The sequence below is a fragment of the Eutrigla gurnardus genome (assembly GCF_963514095.1).
Source record: "Eutrigla gurnardus genome assembly, chromosome: 16".
Taxonomy (NCBI): Eukaryota; Metazoa; Chordata; class Actinopteri; order Perciformes; family Triglidae; genus Eutrigla; species Eutrigla gurnardus.
This window is the reverse complement of record NC_139927.1, coordinates 8,858,873-8,877,840: the sequence shown is the minus strand read 5'-3', so window position 1 is coordinate 8,877,840 and position 18,968 is coordinate 8,858,873. Positions and strand designations below refer to the sequence as shown.

At 43.2% G+C, this 18,968-nt stretch overlaps 1 protein-coding gene across 2 annotated transcripts in view; it reads left to right on the top strand.

Moving 5' to 3' along the window:
• The first annotated feature begins 233 nt into the window (after positions 1-233).
• wasf1 (WASP family member 1) overlaps positions 234-18,968 on the top strand; it is a 47,816-nt gene continuing 29,081 nt past the window's right edge. The window contains exon 1 of one of the 2 annotated variants that reach the window (XM_084030942.1): positions 234-556. The gene's annotated coding sequence lies outside the window, so the exon portion shown is untranslated. The remainder of the gene's footprint in view (positions 557-18,968) is intronic. The other variant, XM_084030943.1, reaches the window with a different exon arrangement.

Below are 18,968 nucleotides of genomic sequence, written 5' to 3'. Positions count from 1 at the left end.
ATGATATGGTTTTCTGTGCAGCGACGGTTGTAATAATCAAATCTCTGAAATGGATTGGACAGTACAAAACGAATAACTAGCCAGTACAGCGAGCGCGTGCGTCATCCGCGAGCCTCCGCGAGCGCAGCAGCAGCGGTTGCATGCAACGCTTTCTCGCGCCCCAACAATAGAGTGGTAAGTACCATTATCGCCGGTTATAACGGGGACATTATCTCGCGAACGAACGGCATTTCACACTCGTTACTTCGGCGACGACACTCTTGGTCGCACGCGGGCAAAACGGCTCGGCGTTTTTTGTGTCGCGAGACCCGTTGTTAGCTTGACCGGACCCGGTTTGATGCTAAATTCCGCCAACATCTTCCCCGAGATTCCCTTTGGAAAAAAAAGTGCCTGGACTCTTCTCCGCCGCCGCCTCTTCCACCAGGAGTACGTTTGATATCAGAGACGGTACAGTCATGGATCCGACCCGGGGATTTAAATTCTTGGACACGGTGGAATGCTCTGCTGCCCAGTGAGGATGGGAAGAAAATAAAAGGAATTCCAAGAAACTTATCAGGTAATTATCATTTGAGCGTTGTGTACCGAGGTCGCATTATTTATTTTTTTACTTGAAAGTGTGACTTTGGGTACGTTACGTTAACGTCGTTACCTCTCAGCACAGAAAAACTGCCTTTTTAAAAACAGAGTCACCGTGAGTTGTGACATACTTAACCCGGAGCTGCGTGACTAACAACGGTTTTGGTAATTCAACACTGCCTGGCCATCTCCGACTACACCACATTAACCCAGTAGCTTACACACAGGTGACCGAATGTGGCAGCGTCGGAAACGTTAGCACACCAAAGTGGTCCGAACCCTTAAAAGTGAACGATATGTCGAGCAATGAATACGTAAAAACGACAACATTTCTAACGGGACCGCTTGAAAGGGTGATCCGTTGCAGAGCTCCCACATCTGCAGCAGCAGCGTCTTGACAGATTCAGTTCAAGGAATATCAGGTCGGTGAGAAACCAGGGAGCAAACATGTGCCGTGCAGATCATCAAACATAATATAAGCGTGCCACATATTTCATCCTAACTGTGTTTGTTTAATCCGGAATTCGGTTGTGGAGTTTCAGTTTGGTACACTGTGATCAGGCGAACCGCTGGAAGCAGCAGCAGCAGCGACGTGATTTCATTTTCCCACATAGACTTGGAGAGGATAGGGGCTGGGGTCTGTTTCCAGCCAGCTTGGTTTGCAGTCATGGGGGATGGTAGCCTTCAGCCCAGTGAAAAATCATGCTTTGTGAAATTTGAAACCTTCTTTGTACCACTTTTGAGTGCAGCAAGAAAAGTGGGCACGAGGAACAGTGTTTGGCAATGCTTCGGCGGTCACATCTGGTGATGTTCCTCGCGTTACGCCATGCCAGCTCATGTGGTGCTCTGTGGTATGGGGCTTACGTTTTAAACTGACCACCTTTTCTGCAGCACGTCCATTCAGACCTAACCAAGGGAGAGGATCTTTGGATGCCACAGGAGACACTTTGGTCTACAGTGAAGCGAGCAGCATGTTTCATGGCTTGCCGCTCAAAAATGCAGTCGTAAAGTTGGGAAAGGAGAGTTGAGGCAGCATGTAGTGAACATTTGTGTTAAGATCTGTGGTTGGCGATGAATGAAAGATCAGCTGCACAGCCATTGATAAAAGTCTGTGTGCGCTGCTGTGGCTGCTGCCTTTGACAGTGGATTAGTGGTGTCCGTTTGTACCTCTGATGCATTAAAAATGACATTAAAATGTAGGCCTGACGATAATACACACGATACAGAGCGGAGCTAAGTGGGATGGACTGATAATGGCTGCATGTGATGTGTATGAGCTGAATGATTTCACTCATTAATTTAAGTTATTATGACGTTAATTAAAGAATTACATCCTGCAGGTCGGTTCAGATCAGATCTTTATTGTCTCTCAAGATTAATTTCTGTAATTTTCGACACCTTGTCAATGGCAACAGAAATAGCTGATGCATAAAATTAAAATGAGCACCTACATTATCTGGACCATGATTCAATGAAATGTAGAGATTCCCTGATTTGATTAGAAGTCGCATTTAAATCAAGAATATTTTGAGATGTAGAATTTGTGCTAAATGTGTCTTTCCAGATGAGCCTAGATTTTTCATGTAGAAAATATATAGGTTACTGTAAAGCGGCTCTGACTCCTTGGACAAAATAGCCTGAGAGCCTCTTGCAGCTGTTCAATTTATCAGCCTGCAACAGTGGCATCCTAACTATCACGTGACTGAGTGGAAGCTATAGACCAGGTTTCACATCAGCTCAGAAGGAGCATATGTGTGCATAAAACATATGCCATATCGGCTTAATTAAAAGTTGCCTTCAGGACATAATCCAGTACCTATTTACATTTTACAGAACCAATGATCAAATCACTCAATGTCTTTACCAAGTGGGTTACCTTCTGGGATGGGATATTGTATTTTTAATTAATCACAGGTGAAAAATAGGAAAGTCAAAGGGCCAATACACATTACCCGCTCTTTGATACATGATTCTAAATAGTACTTGGTTTAGCCGACAAATGGCCTTACCTACAGGTGTGTTCCCAAAATAGAGCAGAAGTTGCCGTGGTTTTATCTGATGCTGTTTGTGAACTCTATGCTGCGAGGGATGACATTCCTGCACAGTTTGCAGTTCTTGTGTTTTTCTGTTTCAGAGGCCCTCGTGATAGAAGAGCTTTGGCATGCCTCCTGTGGAGGCTTTTGGACCTCTCTTATTTGTTGACATTTCTCTGATCCTCTGCCAGTCTTTGGCTTTCTCATGCTAGCAAGAAGAATATCTCTCTTTCTGTAGCTCTCTTTTGTCTTTCTCCACAGGGGTGGAGAGGGGTGATTGGAGGACACACAGAATAACGTAGGGCATAATGAAACAGCGTGTGGAGAAAGGCCAGAGATGAGGGTTAAAATGAATGATGGCTGCCTGTTATGAGGAGGAGGTAGGAAGAAGGTGGGCTAGGGATTCTGGGAAAGGGAGAGAGAGAATATATATGGGTGTGTATGTGTGCAATGCCCCCTTTACGTGCCATTTAGTGGAGCCAAAGACAGGCCTCCTATCTACCAGCTGTTAGGATGCTCCGGCACACAGCAGCTATTGTTCTTCCTCTTGGCCAGGCCCACATTTCTATAATACTGCCTCTGTCCCTGATCTGAACTGGCTTGACGGAGGGACACCGGGTCTCAGTTAGCTTGTCTGACTGGTGCTCCTTGTGCCTTACTGCCGCTGCTTCCACCACCTCCGCCCCATGCTCTGTCCATGTATCTGTTCATCCCTGCTTTAATTTACAGCGACTATTCTGTGACCTTTCTCTTTTCTTGCATGTTCAACGGCTCTTCTCTTCAACTGCAGGGATAGGAGTTGTCATTGTGTGCCCAATGTTATCACAACCCTTAACCTTCTGTGTTTGCAGATTTTTTTTCAATTAAATGAAAAAAAAAAAAAATTGATTAAAGGCTTCCTGGAGCCTCAAATGTTGAGGACTATTGATTTATTTTTTTTGTGATGATCACAGCATCATAATTTTAACCTTACCCTCTGTATATGATTACACTATCACACAGACAATAATTATATTATCTCTCTTATTACTTCACTCCCCTTTTACACCTAATCTTTATCCCTGTTGCCACTCTGGCTCTTTCAGGCTCCCCGTTTCATTCTCTCACTGTCACCCAAGGGAAGAGAGGGCGTTGACATGGTCTCTCAGTGAGTTGACAGGATATCTCTGAAATAGACCTGTCTGACTGTGTCTCTGCCAACAGGGCAAACGCACAAAAGCCCCGTCTGAGCTAAGAGCCGCCCCTACTCAACTGTGGGAACCGAGCACCATCTTTATCTGCCCTCTTCTATAATTTTTGTCCTCCCCTCTCCGTCTGTCTCCATATCTATAAAGCAAGTCCTCACTGTACGGCAACACCGCTGCTGCCTCCTAGCTAGACCAAAGCTGCCACATTTTGAATACATGTGACAGTTCTGTCATTTTAGGCTCTGTTGACTTTTAGAAAGCCTTTGCTTGTATCATGTTTTTCGAGCATATCTTATATGCCAGTTGCAGCTTGGCGAATGAAAAGAAAAAAGTGTATGCTCATGCTTTCCAGCTTTAAAAATACATGTATTTATGTATTTATTTAATTTACTGTCATTACAGTCTAAATGTGGTTTAGAACAGAAAGCTTAACAAGCTGCCAGAACAGAAAAATATGAAGGAAAAAAAATGCTTAAACCCTGCAATATTGCCTTATTGTTCACAGATGACTCCTTCCTCATGGGTTTATGGTTGTTTCCTGCAAACTGAATAAAGAAGCCCTCATAACTCATTAGTCAGTAATAGCCAGGTTATTGGGAAATGGGGCACCGCGGTGTCCTGTGACTGACCTGGCTTATTCTCTCGGCTGTAAGCCAAAATGAGCTTCACAATGGGACAAACTATGGTCTGTTGAGGCCACTCCCCTGGTGTCATGTGTATGTTTGGATGGTAAACGTAGTCTGATACCTTTTTCAGGACAATGTAGCCATGGTCTGTTCCAATAGTGAATCGGATACAGAGCTCACCTCAGTAGTTGTTGGCTCAAGCACTGACAGTGGATGTGTGCCACTGTGTATTGGTGTCCATGGTTAGAGTATTCCTACTGTTTATATTAGCAAAAACAATGTAATGTTCCTGCCCTTTTAGGTCACAGTGTATTTCTGTCCTTTGCATAATCTAGCTCTAAATGTTGCCAAATTACATCAAAATCACCCCATGAGCTGCATTCAGAGGCCATGTGTATATTTGACTAGATTTGATTATGCAAAGTTAAGCAAAACAGTGAACTCCACCATGATGGCAAAAAACACATATTCTCCCTTTTCCTGTTCCTCTCTGTGAATATCATTGCACTCTTTTCCTCTCCCTTGATTTCTGTCTTGCTCTGTTCAGGCCAACCTGTCCTCTCTTTCACTGATGGGTTCCTATTGAGCTGGAACGGCCGGTGCACTGGTCGCCCTGGTGATGTGTGATGATTGATAGAGGCTAGGGAAATGAGAGGCGAGGAACGTTTATCCAGTCCGCAGCTTGAATCCCTCGTGTCAGGACTGAGACGTCCATATTCAATTACAGGCACGCTGCATTTTCATCGGGATTTTCCTCAGCATTTACGTTTCTTTTCAGATCCTCTCCCTGCACGAGGTAGAAGTACAAGGAATAGCAGGGAAGAGGTAGAGCGAGGAAGACAGTGAAGGATCAGAGACAAGAACGAAGTAGAAAATAAAAAATGCAATAGGGTTTTGGTTCAGTCACATAATCAATTCGTACTACACAATTATTTAACTATATATCTAGCTCAAGACTGTTGTTGCCGTGAACACGCTTGTTCCTATCATCTTGACGACCATAGACTGTCTGAAGGGATGCCGAAGAGAACAAAGTGGTGAGAAAAGGGAATGAGAGCAAAAGGGGCAGTAGCCTTTTAGCAACTCAGTGTGTTTGTCCACAATTTTACAGCAGGGCTGCCTGTGCACACAGACACCTGCTGCCTTCAATTAGGAACCAATATGTGTCCGTTCATTTACAGCTCACAGCAAGGATCCAGTCTAATTTGTGCTGGATAAAAACTCAGTAGGGGTTGTGAGTTTTCACTTCCTTTTCAGAAGATCGGAGGTGGAGGCAGGATCGCCTTTCTTTTGTCTTTTGATTGTTAGCAGGAAATGCTAAATTCACTTAAAACATCAACAAGAAAACATCACTCTAAACAGTTTTATTCAGCAATCACTTCCTCTGCAGCATCAATGCTTTATCATACAGCGATGCGGGCAGCTCACCAGGGCAAATGATTACTGCAGAGCAGAGGTCAGATAGAGGTTAGGGGATTCTTACTGGTTAAAAAAAAGAAAAAAGATAGTCGGTAGAGGGAGGCTGTGGTTCAGTGGAAGATTAAATACTGTACTTCCTCCTCCATTCAGTGGTGTGCCGGAGGAAATGTAAAGACATGGGGGTGGTAGCTGTTTGTGCTTATCTACTCTCAAGCCTGTCTAAACGATGTTAAAATTTCAACATAATGATGAAATCAAAGCCAATCTCTCACATCAAGCCACGGGAAATAGTCTCAGACACAGCAATCCCTTACATTTATACACACATGCTCACAGCTTGGTGTGTCTAGGCTTCTATTACATAATATTATATTAGTACATTTTCCCTCCTATATGTTGAAACTGAGACCAGTCTATAGATGACGGCCATCTTTCTTTACTCTGAGCGATCAGTGTTTGCATCGGTGTTTGCCTGTGCTCATGTGTGTATGCATGATCTCACATCCCTTTGCTTTTTTCCCTTGCATTTGTATCTGTGTGGCCAGCTAGAGAGTTGTATCTGCGAACCATGGTTCCCTTGACATAGCCACGTGCCACTCCACTTTTAGCTAGCTTGGGCTGCAGAACACTAAAATGCACAGAAGACTAACAGGACTGAATGCTCAGTGCTGTGGCAGAGAGCATGTAATGCTGACAATGATTTAAGTAGGTACTTGTTGCTGAAATATGGAATGTTTTTCTACATCTCGTTACTGTCAATTTGCATAGTAGATCGTGGTGAAACACTAAAATTCAAGAGAAATGCTGATTGGGTTTGTCTTTTGACAGTACCATTACTGTCTGTACCACATATGGTGTTTATGGCTGCATTGCATTAACATGGCATGTTAATAGGCTATGTCAATCCACAAAAAAAGAGAGGGAGGGGGGCCTCAGACAGACACAGGCTACCAAAAATCTAGGGCCATTCCCTGGGACCGACCGTGGGGATTATGATTGCTCTGCTTTATGTTTTCTACATAGCTGCTGTCCTTGATCTTTGGAAAATCCAGCAGAATACTCAATTAGCCACACTTACTTTCACCTGTTATTTGCACAGTCCTTCCATCAGCGCATAGGAAGAGAAGTGCACTTCACTGAATACATGCAGTGTGCTCCGCAGATGATGGGTGGGTAGCCGGTGCACCTGTTTGATGAATAATACAGACATCTCTCGGGACGTATTCTGAAATAGAATCTGAATTCCTCTCAGCATCTATATGGTACAGATGTACTACGTCCATCCTGAAGGATTGAAAGGCACTTTATTTTGGAAGATTGTTTTTTTTTTGCTGCAACCAGAATGTATAAGCCTTTAACTGCCCTATGAATACGACAGGTGTGTATTAAAATTCAATAACATAATTAAGAAGTCAATATTTACTGTTGTTCCATCATTAGAGACACAGAAGTGTGTGCACACAACACACAACCTTCCACACTCACAGCTGTGGAAGTAGTGCAGCAGGAGTCCCGTGAACAGCAGCAGATGGACTGCAGTAATAACAAGTTATTTGGCAGGTAATGTTGTTCAGGGCTTGTTTGGTTCCTTCAGCAAACCAAGGTACCAAGAGGAAAGAAGTGTGGATACGAGGGATGATGGGTCAGGACTCTGATCTTTAGATTGGGTTTCAAATGATCCCAACACTCTCCCTTTGCAAACAATAGGCTGTAGCTCAGGGGTCAACCTTTTTGAGACTGAGCTACCTGAAGGGTAGAGAGTATTATGGATTGCTACTTTTTTTATATAATCTTCCCAAATAATACATGTGTTCAGTTTACCTTAAAAAAACTAATATTCTGCATTCAATAGGCTACATTTATTAGCCGGTCTGTCTATGTTTACTGTTAATGATTCCTTACATTCATTATAAATAATGATTAACCAAGTATCATAGGAAAACAGAATATATATTTAAACATGCAAGTTTAATGATTCCTCATTCACACAATCTGTTTCAAGATTTGAGAGAAATGTTTTCATCAAAGCATTTTGCTCGGGAGTGCTTGAGAGGCGCTGTGTTTTTTTCAGCTGAGTGCTTTGCCTGCGTCTGGTTGCTGTGGTACAGAAGGTCCGCTCAAGTAAAAATGTCAGGCCATGGTACTCACTCTCTATCCGGATGAAGGAAAGGCTGAAGTACGTAGGGAAAGATGCCGGTTCATGGGATTTTCCGGGGCGAGAACACATCTTGGCAAGTTGGCTACGATTCGTTTGGTTCAAGAGCTAAAGTGGGACGGAGCGCGGTTCAAGAGTAGGCTACTTTGTTGTATGTATCCACCTTGTCCACTGTGTTTGGATGGCTAGGTAAATAGTGAAATTGACGATTGAACGCTTGACCCAAACTTACATTTTTCCTTTTGCCAGGACAGATAAAAAAAAAGTGCAGAATAGATGCTCAGCATGTAATGCTACAGTTGTTTGTTGTATTGTCTATATATGATATATATGAGGCACAGCCATTGGAAAGAAATCCAAAAATATGCTGGCCTCAGGAATAAAACCTAAAAACATTCCTGCAGGCAACTAATTTGCTCCCTGGGGGCAACCAGGCGCTCACAGGCACCCCGTTGCTAAGGCTTATGATGTACAACATAAAGCAAGATGCCATTAAGGGTATGGATCAAAAAGTCCTTCCTTCAAATGTGTGTTCTTGTGTGTTCATATGCAGAACACGGAGTGAAATTCTTTGTGCATTCAAAGTGACTCAAATATGTATGTCTTAACCCCTTAGCCCTGTCTGTGTAAATGCCAGATCAGTGTTGGGAGTTCAACGAGCTTGGCGTCAGCTGCCTGGAGGAAAACCATCCTCCTCCAGCTAAACAATAAAGCAGCAGCCCTCATGGGTCCGTCCACTGGTGTAGGATAAGGTCAAAGGTTATTGCATTATTGTGCGTGGTTATGTAAATGTTAATGCCAACTTGAGGCAAGAGCCTGGTTTGCGTAGTTTAACCTCAGGAGGACTGATAGGTGCTGACATACAAGGGCGGCCTCACCGCTGGGACTTCTGCCTCTGATGCTGCTTTTTTTTTTTTATCAGTCTCGCTCTCCGTTATTCTTTATCATCTATCTCTCCCTCCAGTTTCACATCATATTGCTTTCCTTCCTGTGTCTACTACTTTACATAAGCTGGAGCAGTGCAATCAGTGTGGACTGCTTCCAATGAGGCTAATGATGACTGCCAGTTTCATGGTCGATATAATGTCTTAGTGAGGCATCAGCAGTGTCAGGCTTGACCGTGATTTTTAATGCGACTCTACATTTAAACAAAGGTAACGCGACAGCGGAGTAGAGGAAGTGGAAGGAGCAAATAGTGGTAGCAGTTAATCCGAGTCTGAAACATAGAGAAAATGTCCACTGGTTGATTTAAAAAGTGATGTCTTTCGATTATATCCAGGTTTTCTAATAAAACACAAGTATCAGTAAAGATCTGTTTACATATTACTATTGATTCACCATGTATTTATTATAAGAAAGAAACTGGTCTTATTGCTGTCATTGACAGTGACACACTAACACAGTTTTTCTTTTGCTTTTGCATAGTATGTATAGTATGCATTTAAACTGGTTGATTTAAACAGTCGGGTATGGGTAACCAGGCTACAAAGTGTCTAAAAGGATTTTTACAGTTATATCCTGTGTTCATTCAGATATCTAGACCTCATGTCAACCCCCCACACTGAGAGTTACAGAAAACATATGTTTTTTCAGGGGTCAAAAATTACTTCAAATTTGTTTTGGCTAAGAGTTTTAGTTAGATATTTGAGTTCTGAGTCACGCAAAGGCAAACTGTTTAGTACCTACATTTGATCAGTATCTGAAGCTATTTTGGTAGTTGTGAGATGAAGGACTCTCCTGTGTGGGGAACAGGAAGAGGTGGACTATCTATGAGCAAGCTGAGTAGGTGTTTATCTAATTGCAACAGGACTGAGAGAGCTCTCGTCGTACAGCAATGCAACGGCGACTGTGACTGACAAGGGCATGGTGACGCAGATATCCTCTCTCACACTCTCAGGGATACAGTGATGAGGGGGACAAGCTAAAGTCTGACTGACCGGGGAAGATAACAATGAATCGTGTGGGAGCGGTGATAACGGTTGCTGTGGATTCTGTCTCTATTGCTCACGGAGACACACACACACACACACACACACACACACACACACACACACACACACACACACACACACACACACACACACACACACACACACACACACACACACACACCTCACTTCATACTGAAGGGAAGGCCAGGGGCTTGAAATATGCCCACTGATAAGACGAAAAAATAGAGGCAACCGAGGGGAGAGAATAGGGGAGCGATAGGCTTTGTACCTGCAGGAATAGGAATTGCTTCCCTTTCAAGATGTTGGAGACTAACAGAGAGCCTTACAATGCCGGCCGACAGCCAAACGCAAGAGGGAGAAAAGGGACTGAGAGGTGCTTTTGTCTCCATCCCCTCAGTCCCATTGCCAACCACGTCGCCTCCACCAGAGACAATACACTGCACCGGGCTTGATCTAATGATCAAATCTATATCTGTCCGTCTGTCTCAGCTGTGTGGAGGAAAAGGACGTATTGTGTCTCTTGGCTCAATTGTGATCCCCCGGACTCAGATACACAGTACTCCCCGTCTAAATATAGCAAATTGAATCATGCAGGCACCTTAAGTAACAGCCTGCCTCAATCTAAAAAAATCATCTCGCTCCTTGTAAAAACTGCCTCGCAGGCACCGTGAATCTGTGTCTTTACCCATTTTTCACTCTAATGGCAGAGTGAGTGGAGGGTCAAGGCCTTCATTTAGTCAATATTCTACAGTGCTGTTAATACAAGCCTGTTAGGCCACATTTTGTCTTCGTTAGCCCCTGCGCTCCGTTGAGAGTCATTCTTTCCTCCTCACTCCGGCTTCTCTTGTCATCTGCATGCAGAAAAGGTTCACCCACCATTTTGCCTAGCAGTGGCATTTTAAGCATAGCTGTCGGGAGTATGTGTGACTGCACGGGCTGGAGGGTGCTGAGATGCCATGAGACACAGGTCACATGATGTCTGAAGCTGACCTTTTGACCCCTAATGAGCATGTCGTTTCTATAGATGGACAAACGCCCTGTGGATACCAACCTTTGACTGCTTGCCTGCCACTGTGGCACCACTTTGGTTTCTTTGTGTGTGCCAAAGTGTGTGTGTGTGTGTGTGTGTGTGTGTGTGTGTGTGTGTGTGTGTGTGTGTGTGTGTGTGTGTGTATGTGTGTGTGTGTGTGTGTGTGTGTGTCACAGCGTGAGTATTTTAAATCGCCATTATCATAAAAGATAACCTAATCAGTGGGCTACAGTGTGATGTATAGCAGAATACAACTCGTGACATGCCTGCTTGTGCATGAATTAAACTTAACTTGTTGTATTTTTGTCTCATTAGAAATGGAGAGTGTAGCTGAATTAATTAAGCCTTGATCCAACCATAGATTGGTGTTTTCCCAGTGGTCAGCCCTGCTGCTCTGCACCTCCTGGCACCGCCTCGAGCCTCCTTACAGCAAGGGCACCTTCGCTAACCACCGCCACCCTGGCCTGCCAGCCTTTTGTTCCCAGAATCATCTTCATGCACAGACACAGACTGTGACATTGCCCACAAACTCAAGAGACAGCTTAAGAGAGGTTTGCACAGCTGCCCTGGGCGCTGTGTGATCGGCCCAATTTATCCCACAAATCCTCCCTGCGTCCCCTCTGGTGTCTCTTCCTCACATATCCACCTCTCAGCTGCTGCCACGTTACGCTCAGCTCACTCAATGGTTGTGGATAGGTTGTTTAATCAGTTGATGGGGTGTAATTGTTTGATTAGTATTGTTTTATAGATGTTCCTGGTGCAAGCAGTGTGCATCTTTGGTTTGATTGTTTCAGCATGAAATAAAACTTCACTGGTCGTTTTAAGTTTAAAGAAATTAAATAGAGAGGTAATTTCTAGTTTGGAGTAAATTACACAAAAAGAAACGAACAATAGGAGCCAGAACCTATTAATCATGTCCAGGATATCTTCAGCACTTTTTTGAAGTGAAATATTTCACAGTTCCCCCCCCCCCCTCCCCTGTGTTTACACATTTTCTTCTTTGCAAGAGGCAGTGGTGCGTGAGAGACTGAAATACACTTTGCCTCCAAGCTTTATCACCACACTTTAAAACCATGTCATATTCTTAGATGGAGAAGAAATTGATAGAAAAACAATTCATCTACAGCGTGCTGAATTTGCACTTTCTAACTAGAACAAGGTAGATTAACAGAGGGGTGATGGAATTACAAAAATGGAAACGTGAGTGCTGAAAGGGCACTTGAGATGTGGAAGGCAGGGTGCCACATCTTTACACTCAACTTCTGACACGTCGCCCTCTGGGATATTTACAGTACTCTTCCTAAAATAATTGCTGTATCGGTGAGCCATCAGCTCATTCTCCCCAATAGAAAACCTTTCTTGTTTGCTAACCTGCCTCTCTGCCCTTCGACTCAGAACCCCTCGTGTGGACATTGATCGCAATCTCTTCTCACAATGCCACCCACCATGCTTTTTTCATCTTTTTTTAAAGTGCCTTAAGCTGTCTCTCTTTTTCTCTGTCTTTTTCTCCGTTTGGTGTACTTCCCTGAGCTTGGAATTTTGTTCCAAGATGCAACAGAAGGCAACAGTCTTCTTGAGATTTATAACTCACATTTGAAGACTAAAATATGGTGTTATTTAGCTGGAGAAAGTCCGTGAGTTTTGTGTCGTCCTCAGGGACAAAATCCTTCCAGTTTCTATCAACACCCGGATGAGGGGACGAGATGAATGGTGTTTCATTTGGCAGGTGTCTAGTAAATAGTACGCACGAGAACCGCCCGCCTACTTATAGGCTACGTTTAACGGGTAGGTTCCCATGCACCCACATATGCCGTCGACTCAGTGATATGTGCATACACATTAAGCCTCAGCAACATTAATTCAGTAATTGCAGCATCAATGGACAGTGATAATTGGCAGCAACAACTAGTTACCTAATCAGCAAATATTAGGTTGAATAGTTTGAAGTTTGGAAGTGGATCTGATTCTTATTATGGATTACATTTTCCAAAATTCACAATTCTATATATTCTAATATTGAGCATCAATCCACGTGTGTTGGTATCTCGCCTTTCGAAAACAACATTTTCACTGCTGCGGCTTCATTCAGCCCAGAGAAAACACAACAAATTGTATCAGCATCATCGGTAACAATATGTAAAATCAAGGCCACCACTGTACGCGTAGTGCGTACGGGATGACAGCTGCTGGTGCCAGTGGGAGTCATGTCCACTTTAAGTGTTTCTTCCCCCCCTAACAAGCTTCTTGGTTGGCTTTAGTAGCAGTCCGGTGTCTTGGGAATGCAAGATTTAGCTTTGTACGATAGTCTTTTCTGTCATTTGAGTTGACAGAGGTTGCTGCAGTGGTTAGTTTGTGTGCATGTCCTTCACGTCTCTATGAACAGCAACGGAGCTGGTATGATGAAACTCACCTCACAGGCCAAACAAGCACAGCTGCACAGTACGAGCATGCAGCCATTTATTATTGAGCAGCAGGCTTTCATTATTCATTCAGTGGGTTTCTGCGCACTCAGCAGATAAACTTCTTTTGACTCTGTTTGTTCGTCAGACACTCCACTCATTGATGTTGGCATACAAACGTGCGTGGATATTTAGCTGTGGACGTCTACAGCGGGATGGAGTATGTTTGCTAAATTAATGTCTGAAGCTCTTTGTAACAAAATACAATGTGGGCTGTGTCCAACTAGTCACTCAGTATGCGGTTCATCGTTGATGCTCTGAATGTAAAGTATAGTGGACAGACAGCCACTGTTGATTCACATGGATTTCTTTTCATACACAGAAAATATGTGATGAATAGAAAGCTTAGATCCTTAACTTCTCCGAAGAGCTGTAGGAAGGGAAAAGATAACGACCTGTTTTATGGCTGCATGAAGAAAATCTTTTCTATAGCTGTTTAATTGCGCACATAAAGAGTATTGCAAAGGCAATATAAATTGTGCCATGTATTTTTGCTATATTCTTAATTTGAGTAAAATAAAGATGATAACAGCCAGGGATTGTGATCTTGCATTGTCTGTATTCAGTACTGCAGTTGGTATTCGTTTTCCTGTTTTCTGAAGCAACTTCCGACGCTTGTTTATGGCTGCCTGACAAAATGAGAACAGCCCAGAAAGCCAGCCAGCAAATGTCTCCGTGCCACCTGAGTACCACCCGAGTGCCAGCGTGCCAGGATGCTCGCCTTGATTGGTGCTGGCTGTGTCAATAGGAGAGGCAGGGTGCAGCGCTAAACGACTGCCTTGCTTCACACCTCTGCTTGATTGGGACCTCTTACTGTCTAACATGCTACGTGAAAAAAGCTCCACGCACAGACTCGAGTGCCCACCACACAGAACAGTGTTTATGTGTTAGTTAGACAGCATGTCAACTACAACAGCACAACACCGCAGTCAGAAATTCAGAGTTATTGAGGCGAGGAAATACGTTTTTGTGTCTGTATCCCTTGCCACAAGCACGCTGTAAAGTTTCCGACTACCAGCACGTCTAGTTAGCATACCTGTCTGAGCCAAACCTGACAGCACCGGCTCTGCAGGTGTATTTATAGCCCGACAACAAGAGGTGTGTGTTAGTAGCACCGAACTGGTGAGGGCCTGCAAGGTGTCATCTCGCCACTGAAGGGGTGCCAGCTGGTACAGCGTTTTAATTGGCAGGAAGAGACACTGGCACATGCCATGACATGTTCTCCCAACGTGATCTGCTGGGATCGGGGGCTAACAGGGGATGTGGTCATTTCAAACAGAGGGGTTGATGTGTGTGTGTGAGTAAATGTTATTTGAGGGATGTTGGCCAGCTGTTTGCATAGATCTGTGATAAGAACTTCTTCCAATCTCTTATGTTTTAAGAGGATTTCAACATGTTCAGACTTTTGGGATAGGGGGAATCACTGTGACTGGAAATCTTACTTTAATGCTGAGCCAAAAAAGCCATCACTTGGTTTTACAAAGTACTACAAATGAAATTGTATTGAAAATGAAAAGATAATGAGGTATAATGGGGGTGAACGGGGCAGGTGGGAGAGAGAGTGGATCATACCATGACGCGGTGGTTAAATTGTCTGGCCATGTGAGGTGTTTTTAGGGGGAAATGAAGATAAAATGCTGGCCTTATGTGCTAATGAGAGAGAAAATTAAAAAACAAATAACATTTAAAAATGCATAACTGCCTCATTAGAATAACAAAAAGGATGAGCCAGACATCTTATTTTCCCTGTTCAGCCTTTGCAGTCACAAAGGAAGTCTTTTAATCAGTTCAAGGAAACAAAATTCTCCTTGATAGGTTTGAGTGTGACAGACATTATTATTTATTTTCTTTTACTACTCCTACTCGTTTTGTTTGGATTGGGAGCTGCACTGCATATATGTTTTCCTGATTTAAACCAGCTGCTGGTGAGCTTTGCCAGTTGGATCTCTGCTCCCTCTGCCATTGGCTGCAGTGACTCGACCAGTTTCCCTGATTAGATTAGGCAGTGTTTTTATATGTGCAGCTGTTCTCATTGTAGGAAGACACCACGTCCACAGTTGTGGTGTCGGAGCTCAGGAAAAAGGACAAAAATGTTCTGGCTAATGTGTCATACTGAACACAACCAACTTTAAGCTTTGAGTTGGCCTGTAGAAACAGTTTTAGGGGGAGAACAGCACATTGCTGGGAATTAATTGACATCCTGTTAACCTCACAGGTTACAGGATTTGATTAATTATTTAATTAAATATTATTGTTATCCATAGATACTGTGAGTACTGAATACAATATTTGATGATGATAATAAATAACTTTTATATTTCAGACGGCATTGTTGTGAGATACGTATTAAATCACATTGTTTGGTATTAAAAAGGCCTTAAAAAGTCTCAAAAATTCAACTTGTTATGTGAGACCAGATTCTTCGCTTTTGCCTCGTGTCGGAAAATCAGTTTGACTGACGCTTCAGACCATGTATTTCACATCACTTAATGATGAGATTACTTTTATTTCAGAAGGTCGTAGCCATTTCATTTGAAATCCACCTGCCTGTCTAGTTTACTGCTAGTTTCTTTCTCTATTGCTCCTCTCTTCTTGTCATTTTCCAGATTCTCAGCGACAGTGATGGCAAACTGGGTCTTAAAAAAATCAATGCTGCCATTATACTATGTTGCTGCTTTTGGATATGTAGTTGTTGGTCTCTTTCATGCGTTCTCTGTAGAATTAAACGCCCATTTTCCCATGATTTAAAAAAAAAATCCCTCCAAGAAACACTGGTTGATGTTGCGTGTGTTTGTATGTGTGCATCAAATCATAGCATAGTGTGTCAAGGGTCTGTCTCCTCCAAGCCCTCCAAGTAAAAAGCCCTTGACCTCCTCCACATTGAGGGGTCCGCAGCTATATTGTGTGGCAGTGTGAGTGGAGTAAATGCTCCATTAGGATTCATTAGAGCCTCTCGTTGGACATATTGTCCACAGTGCAATGAGCCGCACCAGAGGAGGCCCCCTGCTCTCCGCTGGCACGTGCCGTCCCTCGCCCTGCTTTGTGCTCACACACAATGGATGAGCAATCCCGCATCTCCCTCTTATTCTCCATCTCATATTGCATCCATTCATCAGCTGCTATCACTGTTTTGACACATCACCCTGATCTTAGCCCGGTCATCTCTCTCTCTCTCTCTCTCTCTCTCTCTCTCTCCACATTCTTTTCCTCCCATGGGATATTATAAAGTGACCAATGACATCCCACTGCTGCCGTTGCCATGGTGATAGGTGACAGCGGCAAGCACCGCCCAAGATGTATAGATCGTAAAAGTAGGAGGACAGTGGTAAGTGGTGTACTGAGAGAAACCAGGCTGGCTAGCCCGTAGACTGGAAAAATAACAAGAAGGAAAAGGAAGGGAAAGAAGAGCAGGTATATGTTTAACAATTCTCCGTGCACAATTATTTAATACTTCTATTTTACTGGCCAGGCACAGTCCATGAAGGAGGAAAAACTAAGGGGAAAAGGAAGGGAAAGCACCTGCAAAACATAGCTATAGAGAGTATAATTTTCTCAGGGTTAGATCTTTCAATTCTGTCCTCCACATCCGTTCTTTCATGGAGACGCTATTGTGCTGAATAGTCAGAAATCTGTCTGCGAGAGAGTAATCACCAGACATACATAAATGCCTCGTGCTTTCGACCCATTATTGATAAAGCAACTGATAACCATGAATGAGCATTAGGTAAAACGAAGACTACTGGTAGGAATAATTATAAGGTAGTCAAGCTAAAAAGGTTTATCGGTGTTTAAAAGTGAGCACATGTGAGAGTTTACACTCAAAACACAGTAGAGACTCTCGACAATGTGTTATTTTGTTTTCTTTAGGTTCATTGTCAAATTCCGCAATTCCGTCCGCGTTTTCCGCATCGCGGAAATCATAGGGCCCTACACTCCTCCTCTGATTCAGTTTCATTTGTGATGTGCAAAGAGTTTCAAGTATGAATCAAATAGCCACTTTATATTCAAAGTCTGTCTGCAACTCTCTTTATCAGGGATAATCAGAAAGGCCTCTGGTTTTACGGATATGTCAAACTTGTTCACCGGATAATTCACCTAGTTTGAGTCAAAGGGCATCGGCTTGCTAGTTGGCTATTTTAGCTCTAAGTAGATTGTTACATGTTCCCCTGATGTCAGCATCTCAGTCATGACAGTAGCTGGCCACTCTTACATTTGTGTAATTAATTCGTCTGCAGTCTGAGAAAAAGCCCTGATTCATCAAAATGTATAATTTACCGCCATGTCACAATACTTCTGCCCATTTGGAATAACTCACACCATTACCACTTGTGCTAATTTCTTCAGACATTATTGTGGAACACTTGCATGTGTTGACTTCTCGTCTGAGCTCAGAGGTTAGTGAAGCTCCCCTTTGTCAGGGAAAACAAAGCCTTGACATTAACTTGTTATGATAAACATCCTGTATTTATCTGGTGGATGGCTCTTTGTGGAGGAACATTTAGTGATTTCTCATTAAATTCTTTGGGTTGCTGGGAAAGTGTTACTTATTAAGCCCTTAATGCAGGAAACCGCAGTCTTGTGCGTGAAGTCTTATTGTTATGATTTTGTACATTTGAATGAGTTTCAGTTTAGTGTCTCCCGCTCTTCCCTTATTCTGCTGTCTTTTTTTTCCTCCCACTGTCAGAACAAAGATGATGTGTAAGCGGTTGCGAAAATGACAGCGTTATTCTCACAGGAGCAGTGCCGTCATATGTCATCATGTCATTGTGTAGTACAGAAGCATCAGCGGACAAACGCAGCACACGTGTGTGTGTGTGTGTGTGTGTGTGTGTGTGAGAGAAAATGTTCCCTGGCGTGGACAGCGGTCTTGAGTTAACTTATGTCCAATCAGCGAGGCATCAGATGTATGCTGCAGTCATTAATCACACACACGGACGCCGCTTCCTTCACTGTCTGAGGAATTCTTTGAACGGCGACGCAAGTTTACAGCGTTAATGATGCGTCAACAAATATCAAGTGCATGTAATTGAGCCGACGATACTATAAAGGAAAAGGCTGTTCCTGATACATTATGCAAAGGAACAATATTGTAACCTTGCCTGCGTGCCAGAGGAGCGCCAACTTGAACCACTTCATAGCAGAATTGTACAATACTCTGTCTCGCTCACTTTGTCTGTGTTTATCTGACGAACCAGAATGCAGCTGGTTATCAGAGAAGTAAATCTGGTCTTATGGTTCCTTGAATGGCTTCCAAGCACAGACCCTCTTCAGTGAGTGCTTACATTTGGGCCAAACCACTTAACCGTTTTAAATCGCTATTTGAAGTCAAAGAAAACAAGATTTCGACTCCTTTATTTGAAAATCCCACCCCGAGGAACTCTGGCAAAATCAATATCATAAATGTAAACCTATTTTTGTGTTGTGGGGCTTAGAGAGAAGAAATGACTGCTGATTCTCTTTGCTGCTTTGCTTTGGATGCAATAATCTTATCAAGTTATGTCTATGGGGTTTTCTCTGTCATTCGTGAAGTA